The following is a 17,353-nucleotide window of genomic DNA, read 5'->3' as shown; positions in this document are numbered from 1 at the left end:
TTTCTGTGTATTCATTTGGGCCTAACTCGGGCAGGCGGCTGGCGTAAAGCTCACACATGGTGGTGGGGCTCAGTGGCTTTTGGCGGAAAGATTTATTATAACAGAATGGTGTCAGGAGTGGGATCACCCCATGCCCCAAGGTTCCCAGACAAAGAGGTAAACCTGCCGCCATCGGAGCAGCTTCCATGGGCTCGTACGGTCAAGGTGCTTCTGGAGTTTAGACCCGGCATTTCTGAGATGATAAAATCAGATCCAGATAAAGAAAAAGCTCTAAAGCTTTACACTACATCTAAAAATATATGTAGGCTTATGGGAAAAAAAGTAACAGGAGGAAATAGAGTAGCCGGTTATGGTGGCCAACGCCGGTAGGATTTGCTGAAGGAAGCAGAGGCAGGCGGATTTCCACAGAGAAACCCTGTCTCAAAAAAAAAACAAAACCAAAAAATCCTGTGGCCATGTTCATGGGGGGGACTGTTTTAATTATGTTAATTGATGTGAGATGACCTAGCCCACCGTAAGTGGCGCCATTCTCTGGGCTTGGTTCCTGGCCTGTGTAAGAGTGGAGAAAGCGAGCTAAGTACTAGATGTACCCACGCATTAATTTCTATCTGCTCTTGACTGTGCATGGGCTGTTTCTGACTCCTTGACTTCTCCACTGTGAACTGGGAGCCAAAATAAACCCTTTATCCCCTGACTTGCTTTTTGTCAGGATAGTTTATCACTATGACAGAAACAAAACTAGGACAACCTGTCCCTGGTCTTTTAACCTAGAGCATCTCACATGGATAGGGACAGGAGTGTATTTAGCTATTATCACAAGGCAGTAGCTGTAGCTGGCACTCTTGTGGGCAGACTGGAAGCCTAGGGGCAAGCTCAGCATAAATGCTGCTTCCGAATCTCCAGAGCCTGTCAGAGTCCCTGGACCCTGGGGGAAGAGGTTAGAGTGCAGTCATCTGGGAGCAGTCCTGGGTGGCTTCTGTTGTATCTGTGACCCTTGCTCACTTCAAAGCTTCCCACAGACCCAGGGAATACTTGCCACCATCCAAAAGCAAAAGCCTGCTCCTTGGAGCCTGGATTTCAATGGGCAATGGGCAAATGATTAAACAATGATAAAGTATTATTATTAACTGAATTACTCGTATACTGAGAGTTGATAAGCCTTAGGGAAATATGAGAAGGTAGAGAGCACAAAATAGGACTAGGGCAGGTTGCAGCCATCTCAAGATGAAAATGAGTGCAAAACACCTCTGTTCAATGTATCCCTTTGTAGCCACATGGTGTGAGAGATTATGTGTGACTTGAGAGCACAGTAACTTGGCAACAAATCCTTAGGGATGGGCTATCTAAAACCAAATGTATTCAGTGTTTGTACGGTTTCTATTGATAGTTCCTTAAAAAGTTATTTTCCTGAGCTATGAGATATAGCAAACAAATAGTGTTTATTCTGATAGGAACCTGGCTTTGGGGATCAGTGAACTGGAGGGCTAATTGTAGACCTCAGAATTTGCATAAGAACAGTGTGTCGTTATAACCAAATTTTTGATGACTAGTTGTGTGTCAACTAAAGCTGAGTGGAGGGAGCCTCAATTGAGAAAATGCCTTCCTAAGATTGGGCTGTAGGTAAGCCTGTAGGGCATTTCATTAATTAGAGATTTATATGGGAGGGCCTAGTTCACTGTGGATAGAGTCATCCCTGGGCTGGTCTTCCTGGGTTCTATAAAAAAGGCCAGTTGAGTAAGCCATGAGGAGCAAGCCTCCTGGCCTCCATGGCCTCTGTGTCAGCAACTGTTTTTAGGTTCCTGCCCTGATTTCTCTCTGTGAGGGACTGCAAGTAAAAGCAAAATCAACCCTTTCCCAAGTTACTTTTGGTCATGGTGTTTTATAACAGTAATAGAAACCCTAACTTAGACAAAATTAAATGAGGTAACATGAAGCCATGTCTGTATACAATGCACGAGTATTTTGAACCACCTTACGATGAAAGTCCCACCATTTGAAACCCCTAGGCAGATAATTTGGTGTTTAAAAAAAGAAAAAAGTACTTGGCTTTTTCCTGCTGAAATGGCAGGGTAGAAGGACCACCCTTCACAATGCACACTGATGACCCCATTTTAGTTCCCAGTGTTTATCTTTCAAGAGTCAATGCTCCTTAGAGCAATGGCTAGTTCCATGTCTTAGAGCAATGGCTAGTTCCATGTCTGGCCTGGGACTGAAAGGCACTTGGGAGTTTTAGGACATCTATGCCTTGTTCAGTCAGAAAACAAAGCTTTGAGCAGTTGATCAGTCAAAACTTGACACAACCAGTCTAAGGAGTCCCTATAGACTGAAGGTGGGACAGTGTTGAGCACCCTAAGGAGAAAAGGCCAGTATCAATTGATACGACCTGAAGTCATCAGTCTATAATGACACCCAAAAAGAAGTTCTGACAAGCTAATTCTCAGCATGAATTGAGACTAAAGGCACTGGCCCAGCAGACCTGAAGACCTGGGTTTCACCCACCCCTGGGAACCACAGAAAGGTACAAGGAGAGGAAGGATACCACAAAGTTGTTCCATGACATGCACAAAGTGGCATTGACAAACAACCTCAAACCATACACAATAAGTAAAAAATTGAAAAGAAGCAACAGTGTGTATTTCTACTGTGAACCTGTTAGGTCTCAGGAAGCGCCTATGCCCAGGAATGAGTCTTGGCTCAGCTCAAGCTGGCCTAGAAAAAGATTTCTGGTGGTTAGATAAAAGCCAGTATTCCTCAGGAACTCGTGAAATGGCTTCCCCTCTGCCAAAAGGAGTCATTTCCCTTGCCTCTGGCAGATGGGACATGTGGCTCTCCATTGATACATATCCATGGCTGAACATCAAAGTCCATGCTGGTCTCCAGGCTCCCTCAGTCCCTACTTACCATCTCAAAGCCCAGGCCATTGTGGCCGGTCCTGCTTCTTCTCCACTATGCCTCCTCCCAGGCTTCTGCCGTTTCCAGGCTTCCTGTCTCCATATGAGTTGGCTCTGTATAGAATGCCTCCCCCCATCTCACACCTGCTATTCTTTACTATTCTCTTTTTCGATACTCTGACTATTCTCTATACTATGCTCTCTTCCTGCTTCTCTCTGCTCCCAAGAGATAGCCTGGGCCATGTCCGGTCTGCTGCTTATTGCCTCTGTCCTGGACTCTTCCAGGTGCCTCTGGATGTTCTCTCTCTCTTATTCACAACAAAAACTTTCCCCTACTCATGGGATGGCCATTTTGTGCGGCGTCAGTATTGTGTCCTCACGGTACACATTTGTGTTGGGCTTATTGGCTCACTCATTTTTATTAGTGAAAAATGCCAGCAAATGTAAGGAGGTCCGTCCCAAGGCCCATTTCTCTACCACCACGCCAGTCCCTGGTTCCAGACACCACCTATGCCCACCTGTAGGCTGCTAACAGCAGAGATCTCTGGGCTCACCACTGCCTGCCTCCCACACTTTACTGTCTCCTGTTAAGGGGTTTCCTGGGAAGCCTTTTGTTTTATGGAGGAATTACAGATGATATCTGGCCTCAGGCTACGCCTCCGTATCTCTTTAAAATAGGCATCTTTCTTGTTTTCCGTGGGCCTGTTTTATTTTTTGGCTAGTGTGACTTTTCTGTGGATGTAGATCTGTTTCCTTTGAATCTGGCCTGACCTGATCTGGTAGTCCAATTCCACCGCCCACTGGGAGGGAGCGACTTCATTGTGTGCACGGGTGTCTGGTGCCACCTAGTGGTAAATTCTGAAATATCTTTGTTCCAACTAGAGATGAAGCTCCTTGGGTTTCCTGCTTAGAGAAAGGGGAAAGCTCAGGCTAGTTTTCAGGAACCAGGAGTCAATTGGAGAAAGTCCCCAGGCCTAGACCGGAACACAGCTCCATTGTCACTTGCAGAGTTTAGCGGCCGCCATGTTCTTGCTCTCCATCTTTGACGCTAGAGAGTGCCCCGTGGCTCGCTTTCTTAACTAGGGTTTCTGCGTCTGTCTCACTCTGCAGGCACATGCTCGGATCCCACCCCTAGGAGGACTCGAGTTTGAGGTCAGTCTGGGAAGGAAGGAGGAAGGAAGAAAATGGTGGTGATGATGACTTCAGGGCGGAGGCTGCAACAACAAAACCTGACCTAAACCAAGTTATCCCTCTCCCTCTTTTCGTTGCACACCCTATTTTTAGCTATTCCCTGGACCAGACTGACTTTCTCAAGGTGCTCCTCAGGCCAAGGGTCAGCAGCCGTGGGGAATCCCAGTGCGGCCCAGTCATGCTAAAGCGTTGTGCACGCTCTGTGAAGTTGGGAACAGCATCAGAGCGGACCCAAATCGTAGATTTGGCTTTATTTTTCTGGCTCCTGGGACCCTCATGTTTCATTGCCAGAGTTGGAGGTTCACAAATGAAGACTCAGTTTCCCCTCCTTGTATCCCTTAGTGAACAGTTGCCAGTCCCGGGAAAGGCTATGAACTCTCATTCCACATCAGGAGCACCCAAGTAGGAGTCCTCCAGGGACCTGAAAAAGCCCAAGGTAATTCCTATCTTGCTTCTGAACTGCTCATTTCTCACGCTTGCTTGCAAAGAAAGCACCAGGCCTGGGTACCCTGGAGGAAGGGGCAGAGAGGTCAGGCCTATTGATACCTTCCTGTGGCCCTTAGCCAGGCGAAGCTACTTCACTCACCGAACTCCACTGTCTTAGCTGTCGAGGCTTTGGAGACAGATCGAAGTTGAACAGCCCGACTCTTTGAAGACACCTAGATTATGGGAGACTGCTTGTCTTCTTCACTAAGGAGTTTTCCTCTAGTAGATGCCAGAAGGAAGAGGCTGAAATGTAATTTACAAGGTACTCTTTCAGAAAAAAAGTTAGGAAGGCTCTAATTGGGAAACATTTGGGATACATTTGAAATGTATCCCATTTCAAGTAACATTCAGAGCCATCAGGGGGTGGGAAGGAGGCCTCTGGACAAACAGTGGGGGCTGTAAAGGGTGAGAAGGCAGAGAAGCGCTGCAGTCTTCTATTGGTCTTTATTGGATATGCTTTATTGAGTTTTACACACACAGACTCTGAGTCTGTGTTTCTGTGGAATAAGTGGTTTGTCAGTTGTGTTCTTCCCAGCTACCTTTCTGCTTTTTCTCTCTCCCCTCCCCTCCCCTTCCCTTCTCCCATCTTACCCCTTTCTCCTCCTGGCTCCCTTTCTTTCCTTCCCCGCTCTCCCCTTTCCTCTCTCACTCCCTCCCTCCATCTTCCGGCTCTTCTGAAGGCAAAGGAGAGCCTCAAGCCGAAGTGTTAATAAAAAACTTGAGTGTGAGGCATGGCTCTGAGCGTCTGTCCGTGTTACCAAAAAGCTTGTTCTGCTAGTGCTGCAGGAAGTGGGGGCCTTAGTCCAATACCTTATTTTACACCTAGAATATTAATTCTCAAGTTGGGATTGTTGAACTGAATGTCATTTAAAATGTTTGTGAGAGCCTTATAGTTTGATAACTAAAACCAGATGATGTGCTCATTTGCCTGGAGTTCAACATTTTAAGTTTGCTCTGAAGTCATAGACATAGCTCTGAGAGAATGCTGACTCAGGGCTTTGGAGCTTTTCCTAATTGATTTCAGGGGGTAGGATTTGGGGTTCTCTAGGAACAGCATGCAGCCAGAGCCTCCATCCGATGCCCGTGTGATTAGAAATACTGTCGTCTTCCAGGAGAACCCACAAGATCAGAAACTGCAGGATTTTGTGAAGAAATTTCCACTTCAAAAAAGGCAATGGTTTTTATCACTTCTTTGAGAATATTATACAATGTGCTTTGATCATATTTACCCTCTGTCCCCCAACTCCTTCTACAATCACCTCACTGTCCTCACTTCCTTACCTACCCACTTTGGAGTCTCCTCCCCAAATGAGTCCAGTTTGTGTTGCCCAATGGCTCTTGGGAGTGGAGCCTGCCCTGAGTGTGGTTGACCTACTAGGAGTTACATTTAAAAAGAAAACTGGCTCGACCTCTCCCAGCAGCTATCGGACACCAGTGGCTTCTCAGCTGGGGGTGGGGGGTTTCTGCCCATCTTTCCCCACACTGGGACTATGTCTGGCTTGAGCTTGCACAGGTTTTGTGCATGCTGTCACAGTGCCTGGGGGTTTATATGTGCAACTGCACTGCTGTGTGCAGAAAACAGCTTCCTTGAAATCATCCATTACCTCTGGCTCTTGCAATGTTGTCCTCAAAGATCCCTGAGCCTTGGGGGAAGGAGTGTGATACCTACTTTGCATTTAGGGCTGAGCACACTCCAGTTTCTTTATTTCTACATGCAGAACAGTTGGGGATCTCTGTGTTAATGTCCATCTACTGCCAGAAGAAGTTTATCTGAAGAGGAATGAGAGATGGGCTGATCTATGACTATAGTAATGAGTCACCAGGAGTCACGTTTAATACATTTAGCAGAATAATAGTATTAGGTTCTCCCCTAGGGCCTATGACCTATAACCCATAGGTTCTTAGCCCTGTTAACATATTTGGGTTCTATCTCATGGGGGCAAGCCTTAGAGCCAATCAGAAAGTGGTTGGTTACTCCCATAATATTCATGTCATGATCACACCAGTGGGTGTATCTTGTCACACCAGTCATTATTGTAGCTCACAGGATTCATACTTGGGTGAGATTGATGAGTGTATCCTTTACTAACATGCATAACATCTTACAGAGCAAGACAGTAGGTAAGAAGCTTCCAGGTCAGCAGTGGCTTGATTTTTCCATATCCTATGAGTGTGTGGTGCCTTCAGCAATAGGGTCTTACTGTGGAGTTGTAGAAGGTAACCCAGGGGAAAAGCAATACCCTATAATGTTTGGGACTCTACTGATCAAAGACTCAAAAAGAGGTAATCCATTCCCATACTGGGGTTTTTATTAGCTACAATATGGTGTCTAATTGGGGTATTATCTCACTCCCATCATAGTGTAACTTGTTGGTCACTTTGCTGATGAAGGTTTCTACACTGTCTTACAGGGGAAAATGTTCTCTCTCTTGGTGACTGACAGCCTCCCGTGTGTGTGTGTGTGTGTGTGTGTGTGTGTGTGTGTGTGTGTGTGTGTTTACAGGCAGGGATACTTGTCTTAGAACTTCCTCTTTCTAAGGCCTTTGGTTGGCCATCTGTTTTGATGTCAGGGCCCTCAAACTGAAAGTAAAGTAAGACAGGTGAGCTGACTTTCCATACTAGGCTACAAGGCAGACCCATGGAGCCAAAGAATGAGAAACTAGGAATGACTCTAGAGCAAAGAGATTTTCCCAGATCCTTAGTGGAATGTGGTTTAAAGCAGCAACAACAGAAACATTAGGAAAATTGAGTTTCATTTGATAATTGGATATTTTATTAGACAAGGTTGCAACTTTCTTTTGGGACTACTTTATTTCCACATGATGGAGATAAGGAATTAGGTTTCCTTGGGAATCTAATTTTGTTGTTATAAGAAGAACTCCAATTAGTGAATCAACAATTTGAGTGGGAATATGTATTGCTAGAATTGGATAGGAAGTATCAATATAACTCATACTTTTTATCTTAATTAATTAATTTTATGGATATGAGTGCTCTATGCATGTACAACTTTATTCCAGAAGAGGGCACCAGGTCCCACTATAGATGGTAGTGAGCCACCAAGGGATTGCTGTGAATTTAACTCAGGACCTCTGGAAGAGCAAGCAGCCAGTGCCCTTAACTGCTGAGCAATCTCTTCAGCTAGAACTTATACTTTTAAGAGAACAAACCAGTAAATTAAAACTGCATATTTTTGGTGGGTGTGGTGGCTCACACCTGTAACTCTAGGACTTTGGAGGAAGAAGTAGTTGGATCAGGAGATAGATCAAAGCCATCCTTGGTTACAAAGCCAGTTTGAGGCTATCCTGAGCTACAATGAGACTGTCTTAAAAACCCCAACCCAAAAAACAACCAACCACAACCCACCAAGCAAACAACTTTCATCTTACAACCAGACACCAAACATACTTTGTTTCTTTGTGTCTATTGAAATGGCCAATAGCCCTGTTATTCTTTAACACTGTGACTCCTGCTTTGTGGTCACTTGCGTTCTTTCCTACACGTGAAACAAACTCCCCTGCAGATCCTACCCTAAGCTAAAAGCTCAAAATCAATGTGAGCACGTTGAACAAAAAGGCCAGGAAATCATGGAGACTCACCTGAAGTAGTGAAATCCAAAGGAAGCAGGAATCATTGTAACGGGAGTCCTGCCGGCTGCGGTTGAGATGACTGCCTGTCAGTGTTCAATATACACGGAAGACAGGAGTCTAAGATGATACATAGAGACTGTCTGTATCAAGCTGCCGAAAAAGAGGAGCAAAAGAGCTGTTTATCATGTTGGCGGCACACTGCTATCACCCTTGACTATAGACAAAATAGGAGAGGAAGCAACATCAGCCAGAGGAAGCTTTGTTGCTCAAGTGGAAAACAGTCAACTAAGTTTGTGACGTGTGACTTTGCGATAGAAGTGTGTGGCTGGGGTTCAGTGGTTGTGTGTGGGTGTATGTGAGGCCCTTGGTTTGATCCGTGGTGCACTGGGATATCTTTGATCGTGGGAGCTGAGATTTGATGTCCCTGGCTTGTGGCTTGTGGCAAGCCTTCCTTCTTTCTGTACACAGCTCTTCAGTTCATCCGAAAGGTGCTGTTGAAAAGTGAGATGGTTTGGAATCTGTGCCTCATTTTGACAGCACTGATTCAAAAGAAGTTACTTTGAAAGAAATAGTGCAAATCTCATAATTAGCCCTGAAAGTGACTGAAAGTCAGTGAGTGAGTGCCATCAAGTTCAGCAGTATTTAAGTATTTAAGCACACATACAAACACACACACAAACCCACAAATACACACACACACACACACACACACACACACACACACACACACTGTGAAGTGCTCTGAAAACTCACAAACTTGGATTTTTTCCCAAACCTGACTGGGAGAGGATTCAGTGGATGAAGTACCTGCCACACAGTTGTATGGACCAGAGCTTGGGTCTCTAGAGCTCATGTAGATGCTGAGTGGGTGTGCTGGTCTGCCTGCAATTCCATCCCTCAGAAGACAGGGACAGAGGATCCAGCTAGCTGGCTGCCTAGACTAGCTGTGTATGTGAGCTTTGGGTTCAACTGAGAGACTCTGTCTCCATAAATAAAGAGGGGAGTGATCAAGGAAGATGCTGAACATCAGCCTTGTACCTCCACAGGCATGTGCAACCCCCCACATGTACACATGGCCAGATAAATAAACAAATAAAACAATAAATAAACAGATAAATAAAACCAAAAGTCCCAAATGTGCACATGACATTAGTCACTATTTATGAAAATGGTAGAAATGCTTCTGAATTCTCGGTAAGAAGGTGAATTTTGATCACCACTGCTACAGGTCTTTCTGTGACCTCTTAACATAATGACTACAAAGTCAGCACAAGAAGTGACCAAAACCACACAAGACTTCTAGATTTCTGACATGCACAGTTTACCAGGTAGCATGTACCATTATGATTCACTTTCAGTTTCCAAACTAAATATTCACTTTTGGTCCCTATTTTGTAATCGGAGTTTGGATTCTTTTCTAAGCTGGTGCCTGTCTGCTTAAGCCTCAGGTCTGAACAAGCCCTGGATGACCTTGCTGGGCCACCTTTATCTTCAGGAGCCAGCACAGCTCTCTCTCTCTCTCTCTCTCTCTCTCTCTCTCTCTCTCTCTCTCTCTGTGTGTGTGTGTGTGTGTCCTCTGATTACCTTGGCCACCTCATCTTCTACCTGAATGGGTTGGTTCTTTGTTTTTTCTACACAGCTCATGAGGCCTTCACTGACCTTAGTCCCTCCTGAGCTTTGTTACCATTTTAGCTCCAGGAACCATCGTCTGGGTCCTCTGGTTTAGATTCTGTCAAAAGAGAATATGCTTGAGCCAGCACTTGAGTTGGGTGCCCCTCTTGGGTTAGGTAAGTGGCTCAGAGCAGAGCCCAATGTTGCAACCCAGGCAATGGGACAAGGTCCACAGGTGAGTGGAATTGCCAAGGTTCCTCCTGCAGGGTCCATTGAGACCCTTTGGGTCTAGGTGAAGGATGTTTTAAGGGGAATGTGCTGCAGTCATCTCACCCCAGACCCTGAGTGGTGCTGTTGCCCGCCCTGGGGGCTCCCTCAAGCCAGACAGGAGTGAAGAAGCCTAGGAATGGTGGACTGGAGTGACCAGGTAAAATCTCAGACCACAGCAGCAGCAGAGCTTTTCCAGAATGAGCCAGCAATAGAACCATAGAATAGAGGTATGGCCTGAGGGAGTGAGAGAATCCTGATGGCTTCTACCATGAGGCCAGGGTGATGGGCTTCGAAGAAGCTCACATAGAGTTTTCTTTATTTTACTACACTGGGGGGCAGTAGGAGTGTGGATAGACCTGGCCAGGACCAGCTTTCAAAGCTTTGGGCCAGTGTGGCGGAATTCAGAGGGCCTTCCTTCTAACTGGAGCTTGATGCTCTGTGGTTAATGTTCTGAAGTCTCTAGTAATTTCACCTTTGAATCTGTGTGTTCCAAGTGAGGTATGGTGGCACAATGGAGCCCATGCCTGAGCCTGGAGACCCAGTTTTCTATCATTTCACCGTGTGCTCCCTGGTTGAGTTCTCAGCTGCCTACTCCTCTATCTTCTAACTCTCATGTCCAAATGGAATCCCCTCCCCTTCCTGGGTGTACACAGGATCTTAAGCTCACCATCTAAACAGGGCCCAGTGCGGGCCTGGCATGGCTGTGACTGGTCCAACTCAGGTTTGTATTACCATGAGGTGTCTGTGTCTCGTATCCAGGTACCTAGTACAGGCAGGTTGATGGGACTGTGGGATCACCCATGTTTTGTGTGTTGGAGGTGATGGACTATGTGACAGAAAAATGCCTGCCTTGACTTTCTTAGACTGTCCCTATCGGGTGAGGTGAGATACACTGGCTGGCTGGTAGCCAGGAAGGGCACGCATGCGTTATGTCACAAAGCAGGCCCTCAGGTACCTGTGGGAGTGCTCCTTCACCAGCCCCTCTGTGCCTGGGAGAATTCTCTTTTCCTCCTCCACACTTACTAAATCTGGCTTGTATTTGTCTCTTCCAGCCAGGTTCCTTTGTGATAAATTATGACAAAAAATCATATGATTTAGGGGCCAACAGAATGGCTCAGGGAGTCATGTTGTATATCACAAGCCCTATCACCTGAGTTCACTCCTTGGAAGCTAAGTGTCAGGAGAGAACCAACTCCCACGGTTATCATCTGATCTCTACAAGCGTGCTATCACACACACACACACACACACACACACACACACACACACACACACACACACACACACTGAAGTGTGTAATTTTGGTGATTTTGCATACCATTTAAATGTTTTAATGCTTGCATTTAAAATTAATATTATACAGTATAATAATGAATAATAAAATTTGTACTGATAACTTTCTTTGCCCCTACCCCCCCACCCCATTTGGAACATTTTTGCTTAAAGGTGAGAATTCCAGAAAGAGGCCACAAGAGAAATGAAAGAGCTTGCCCGTGTGCCTCTAGTGCCCTCCTTCATGCTCAAGAGGCCCCCCACATATTGTGTATTTGGTCCTGCCTATGGTTGAAGTACTAGTCAATGAAGGAAGCTGGGGTCCTGGAGACAGGGATGATGATGAGCTTGATTAGGGGATGTATTGGTTTTGAGGTGCTGGGCTCACAAGTTAGTAGAGGTAAGGGACCATGGGCAGAGATGATTGTTAGGGCCATGTCAGTGGTGGGGGCAGAGTGTCTCACTGCCCAGAGCTTGGAATGGCTGGAGTGAAGATGAATGAAGGGTGCTTGGTGACTTGCTCCTTCCAAAATAGATGCAGGAAGAAAAGAAGCAGAGCAAGGAAGTTAAGGATAGAGTAGCCAGAGTTGCCTAGAGAAGCACTGAAATAGACAGTCCAGACTCACATAGAGCACTTGAAGATGGTGAATGCATAAACTACCATAAAAAAGAAACAAAGGAGCAGAAGCAAAAGACAAGGAAAAGAACTCGGGGAGAACAAAGCTCTGGGCTGTGCAGGGAAGAGGCTGCTCCTGTTCTGAGGCAGATGTCGAGGTCCTGGGTAGCTAGTTCTTTGCTCTATGACTGTGGACACATCATTGCCCCCTTTCTTTGTACTCAGGCCCTATCTAGGGGACAAAAGAGATCAGACAAGTTAGCTTGAAGGGTCCTCCTGCTCTGATTCTGCAGATGGAGGTCTCATTTTCCTTGTATGCTGCAGGCCTTGCTCCAGCCACCACCCCCCCCCCCCCGCCACTGTCCCAGTAGGCTGCGGCCCAGATAAGACACAGGCTCATCTCAGCATGTGTCTCACCCTTAGAGTGGAACAGCTCAGCACTCTGGAGACACATAGCTCCAGAGGCTATAGAGCAGAGGCACCAGTGTTATATCTGGGTTTAGGGTCCCTGAGTCTGAGTGCTGGTTGGGTTATTTGAAAGTTTTGGGGGCTTGGAAAAGTCACCTAACTTCACAGACTTTAGTTGTTCATCTCAAAAATGGAACTAACCATATCTCCCATATCAGAATGCAGAAGTAAATGAGATTGGCGGGTGGCCACTACCCAATGATCCAGCTAACTGAAGCGTTTGTAGATGAGATAGCTGTTCTGATTTCAGTCAGAGTGACATGGTCCTCTGCCAATCAACGCAGTTCCTGAGGCAGTACCCAGACCACCTTCTTGCTCCTTTAATTTTGAATTAGTTTCATTTTATATAGGTGTTTTGCCTGCACATATGCCTGTGAAACACACGTGTGCATGCTGCCTGATAGCATTGGATAGTTTCACATGGTTGGGAGCCACCATGTGATGTTACAGATGCTTGTGAATCACAGGACCCAGGTTCACCATGAATTGAACCTGGGTCTTGTGGAAGAGCAACCAATGTCTTAACCACTAAGTTAAGTCATTTGTACAGCGCCACTCCTTTCACTTTGGCTATCGGGGCTTCCGGCTTGAGCTGGCCAGCTAAGCAGGCTAGGCTGACAGGGCACTCACAGGAGAGAACAAGGGCTTGTGAGCTGCACCCTTGGTGCATGGGATCCTGGGCCTGTTGGACAGACTGGCTTGTGTGATCTCACTATTCACACCCGGGACTTGTATCTAGACTCTCAGATATTTTATGTGCAAGAGGGAATGGAGAGGCCGAGTGCACTGAGGGTTTTCAGGCCACTGAACCAGTCTGCCTTGCCTCAAGTGTCATGGAAAGAGGCCAGACCAGACAGGAAGGGATGGATTTCTTCTAAAGCCACACAAGCACAAAGTCCTCCTATCACCCAGAAAACCATGCCGTTCTGAAAATGGGCTTGCCTACTCTGTTGGGAGACTGTGAGAGCTGGGATCTGGCTCATAGACCTCGCTTGTCCAGCTCAGTGGTGTCTGAGAAATGACTGTTGTCATCTGACTAAGATCAAGATGTGAGCACACACTAAGTCCTCCAAATTCAGGGGGTGATAGTCTTGTCTCCTCCCCTCTCCTCCCTCCCTCCTCTCTGCCCATCTCACACACACACTCAGTCTTTGTACTAAGAAGGATGAGTAAAGAGCTGGGGAGACAGCTCCATAGCAAGCATGAAGATCTGAGTTTGATCTCTAGAACCCCCATTAAACATCAACAATGAAAACCTGGTATGGTGGTACACACTTTTAACCCCAACACTGGGGAGGTGGAGACAGGTGGAGCCTCGGGGAGCCCACAGCTCAGCCAGCCTACTCCAACTTGGTGAACTTCATGCCAGAAAGGGATCCTGTCTCAATAGAAATGTGGGTAGCTCCTGAGACATGCCATGAATATGTGTGTACATAAGCACCTGCACGTGCACGTGCAGACACACACACACACACACACACACACACATACACACAGAGACACACACACACAGAGAGAGAGAGACATACACACACACACACACACATGAATGACAAGCAAAATCCAAGAGCAAACTGATGAAGAACCTAGTCATGAAATAATACATATACCTGAGTCTGGCACAATGACATTCTTTGTCTCTGTCTTTCTCTCCTCCTCCTCATCCCTCCTCTTTCCTCTCCTCTTCTTCCCTTCTCTTCCCCTCCCCTCCCCTCCCTCTCCCCTTGTCTTGTCTTGTCTTGTCTTCTCTTCTCTTCCTTCTCTCCTCTCCTCTCCTCTCCTCTTCTTTTCCCTTCTCTCCCCCTCCTCCTTCTCCACTCTTCTCCCATTCCATATCTCTTTGTTTCTCTCTCCCCTCTTCTTCTTCTGTAGCCTGGGATGGCTTTGAAACGATCACTCTGCTACCTCAGTTTCTCCAAGCACTGGGATCAGCACTGGTGTACCACCTGCAATGACTTTCTCTTTTTCTTTTAGACAGGGTCTTTCTCTGTAGTTCAGAGTGGTAATTTCTCTGTAGCCTTGACAGTCTCTGTACTCATGGCAATCCTCCTGCCTCAGCCTTCCAAGTTCTGGGCTTACAGATATGTGTCACTATGCTTGGCTTTCAAAGACCACACATTCATGTATGTGCAGGAATGGAGCATGTACGTTGTAAAATTGGGTCTCATTTGCCTCTTGATTCTGTTTCTCTATCCTTTTCTTTGTGACCAGGCTTTGTCCAGGGGTGGATAGTTAGGATTATCCTTCCCTTTGCAAAGTTAAAATATTTAATCACGTTGTTCTGGTTCATAGATCCTCATAGAGAGAGTAAGAACAAAAATTTCTTCTTCCCTCTGTCCTCTTTATGGATATTTGTATGTTACCTGGATCAGCAATATTTGTTTGGCCTTTTCCAAAGTGGCTTTGGAGGATGAACCAGAGCTGCCTGTCATTCCAGAAGCAGCCACTAGGTGTCAATAGAGGTCTTGGTTGTTGTGGGTTCCGGGCTGAGTTTGATTTGGTTGGGTCTCTGCGGATCCTCTGTGTCCTCTCTCGCAAAATAACAAATGTTCGCGATGCAGAGCACTTTCTTCAGGAAGTCCTCCGGGGAGCCCAGGAGTTTGCATATGAAGCCGAGGAGCGCGAGGCCCCTGCTAATGATATTCAAACGCCGACCGCAGTCGCTCCTAGGCAGGCCCAGGCTCTCAGGTTTTGATGTATGAGATTATTACGGAGAGGTAATGCGCGGCCAAGCGATACTCTCTGAGCAGGCTTAGTCCTGCGTGGGCCATAGCAATGTCGCTGCAGAGAGGGGACCCAGTCGGGGAGCTGCGTGTACAGCCTGGTCCAGGTCGGGATGTTCTCAGTGTGTGCTCCCAGAAAGCCAGGCTGGGTGGAGAAGGCTGCGCCCTCCAGGGGCTGCAGAGGGGTTGTCACCTGAGCTTACAGACAGACTCCAGGCATCTTTCATCTCTTTAAAAAAAACAAAGTTCTGCCCCAATCCTCCATTCTCCACTCTGCTTGGGCTGCAATGCTATGCTTTAAAAAAATTCCTGTTACCCTAAAGTGGCACCATCGGCTTGTGTCTGTCACTAGCTATTCCTCCTAATAAAAACATTCCCTCCTGGGAAGAGAAAGGAGACTCAAAAGACGTAGAAAGCGGGCAAAATTTACAAGAGTCAAGGAGCTCACAAAATAAGACCCGCAAGGCCCCAGCTCAGTACACCGATGTCTGGAGGGCTTCAGTGAGAGTGCCTGCAAGCTGTGCAGGTTGCTATGGGGACTCAGCCTTTGTGAGTTGCGGCCCACGGGGGTATGGCTGGTGGGTGGTGCGTTTTTCGGCAGTGCAGCTACCCTAGCGTTCTCCCTGCCCCTCTTAGTAACTCCTCACCTATACTCCTGTAAGGAACCCTAATAAACTCACTGGTCCACTAAATTTGGACTTTGCTAGAATCATTATTTTGGTCTAACATTTTTTGTTTCCTGTCTGGAGTGAATAGATAATTTGTGTTGTGTTTTCCCAAGTAAAACCTTACACAACACAGTGTGTGTGTGTGAGAGAGAGAGAGTGAGGGAGGAGGGAGGGATGGAGAAGAAGAGGGAGAGGAAGAGGGAGAGGGAGAGGGAGAGGGAGAGAGAGAGAGAGAGAGAGAGAGAGAGAGAGGGAGGAGAGGAGAGAGAGAGAGAGAGAGAGAGAGAGAGAGAGAAAGAGAGAGAGAGAGGAGAGAGAGAAAGGGAGGGAGGGAGGGAGAGAGAGAGGAGGGAGAAGAGAGAGGGAGGGAGAGAGAAGAGAGAGAGAGAGAGAGAGAGAGAGAGAGAGAGGGAGGGAGAGAGAGAGCTCAGACTGGCCTCCAACTTATGATCTTCTTGCATCCACCCCCCAAGTTTTGGAATTACAGATGTGAGCCACCATGCCATATTTTATGTACTATTGAGCATGGAACCCACAGCTTTTTTGTATGCTAGGAAAACCACTAGACCAGCTGAGCTATACCTTGATCCTAAACCTTCAGATCCTTCTTTTTTCTCTCCTCCTTTTCTCCTTCCCTCCTTATCCTCCCCATTCCTCTTTTTTCTTCTTCTTCTTTGGCTCTACCTTTTTAAACATGCTCACCCAGTCTGCTACTGGGGTTTTGATGCTTTTTTTTTTTTTTTGCCTTGTTTGTTTAGTGGTCATTGCTGCTGCAATGTACAACGGGAAGGGATTTAAAACCTTTAGCAGAGAGTCTTTCTCTTAGATCTGTAGTAAACACAGGCACCTTGGTACTGTTACTAGACTGCAACAGTTCCTTATTTAATATGTCTCCAAGCTCTAGCTGAGGACAAGGCAGGACACTTTGGATCAGGAACAGAGTGGGATCTGGGATGGGGCACATCTGATAAACCATTTTATGCTTTTTGCTAAGTATAAGGCACCATAAATACAGTAGGTGATGGAAGCAATACAAGTGAAGGTTTTTTTGTTTTGTTTTGTTGTTGTTGTTTTTCTGTTTTTCGAGACAGTGTTTCTCTGTGTAGATCAGGCTGGCCTTGAACTCACAGAGCTCCTCCTGCCTCTGCCTCCTCAGTGATGGGATTAAAGGTGTCTTCCCCTATCACTGCCTGGCTAGAAATGAAGGGTTTAGGAGCACTGGGATTGCATGATATGTGCTAGAGGGGATTTTGGTGACCGGAATGGAACCTGGGAATGTGAAAGACTGTTTTTTAGTGACCAGTCCTGTCCAAGACTGGTGACCTGGCCTCTGCTTGTAGAGCTTAACGTGCAGAAGTAGAACACACGCTGGCGATCAGGGCCAAAGCTGGCCGACGTCAGATATGGAGAGAGAGAGACCCGCGAGGATGTGGGCGGGGCCCAGAGAGTGCCCCCACTGTATACCTTTACACTTGTCTGAAAATGAAACTATGAGTTTGTCCCCCAAGGACTCAGACTAGCATTTCCAGCTTCCTGACTTGGTTCTTGTCCAGTATAACACCTCTCT

This window comes from Cricetulus griseus, chromosome 4 (genome assembly GCF_003668045.3).
Source record: "Cricetulus griseus strain 17A/GY chromosome 4, alternate assembly CriGri-PICRH-1.0, whole genome shotgun sequence".
Classification (NCBI taxonomy): domain Eukaryota; kingdom Metazoa; phylum Chordata; class Mammalia; order Rodentia; family Cricetidae; genus Cricetulus; species Cricetulus griseus.
The sequence above is the reverse complement of the archived record's forward strand: the minus strand, read 5'-3'. Positions refer to the sequence as shown.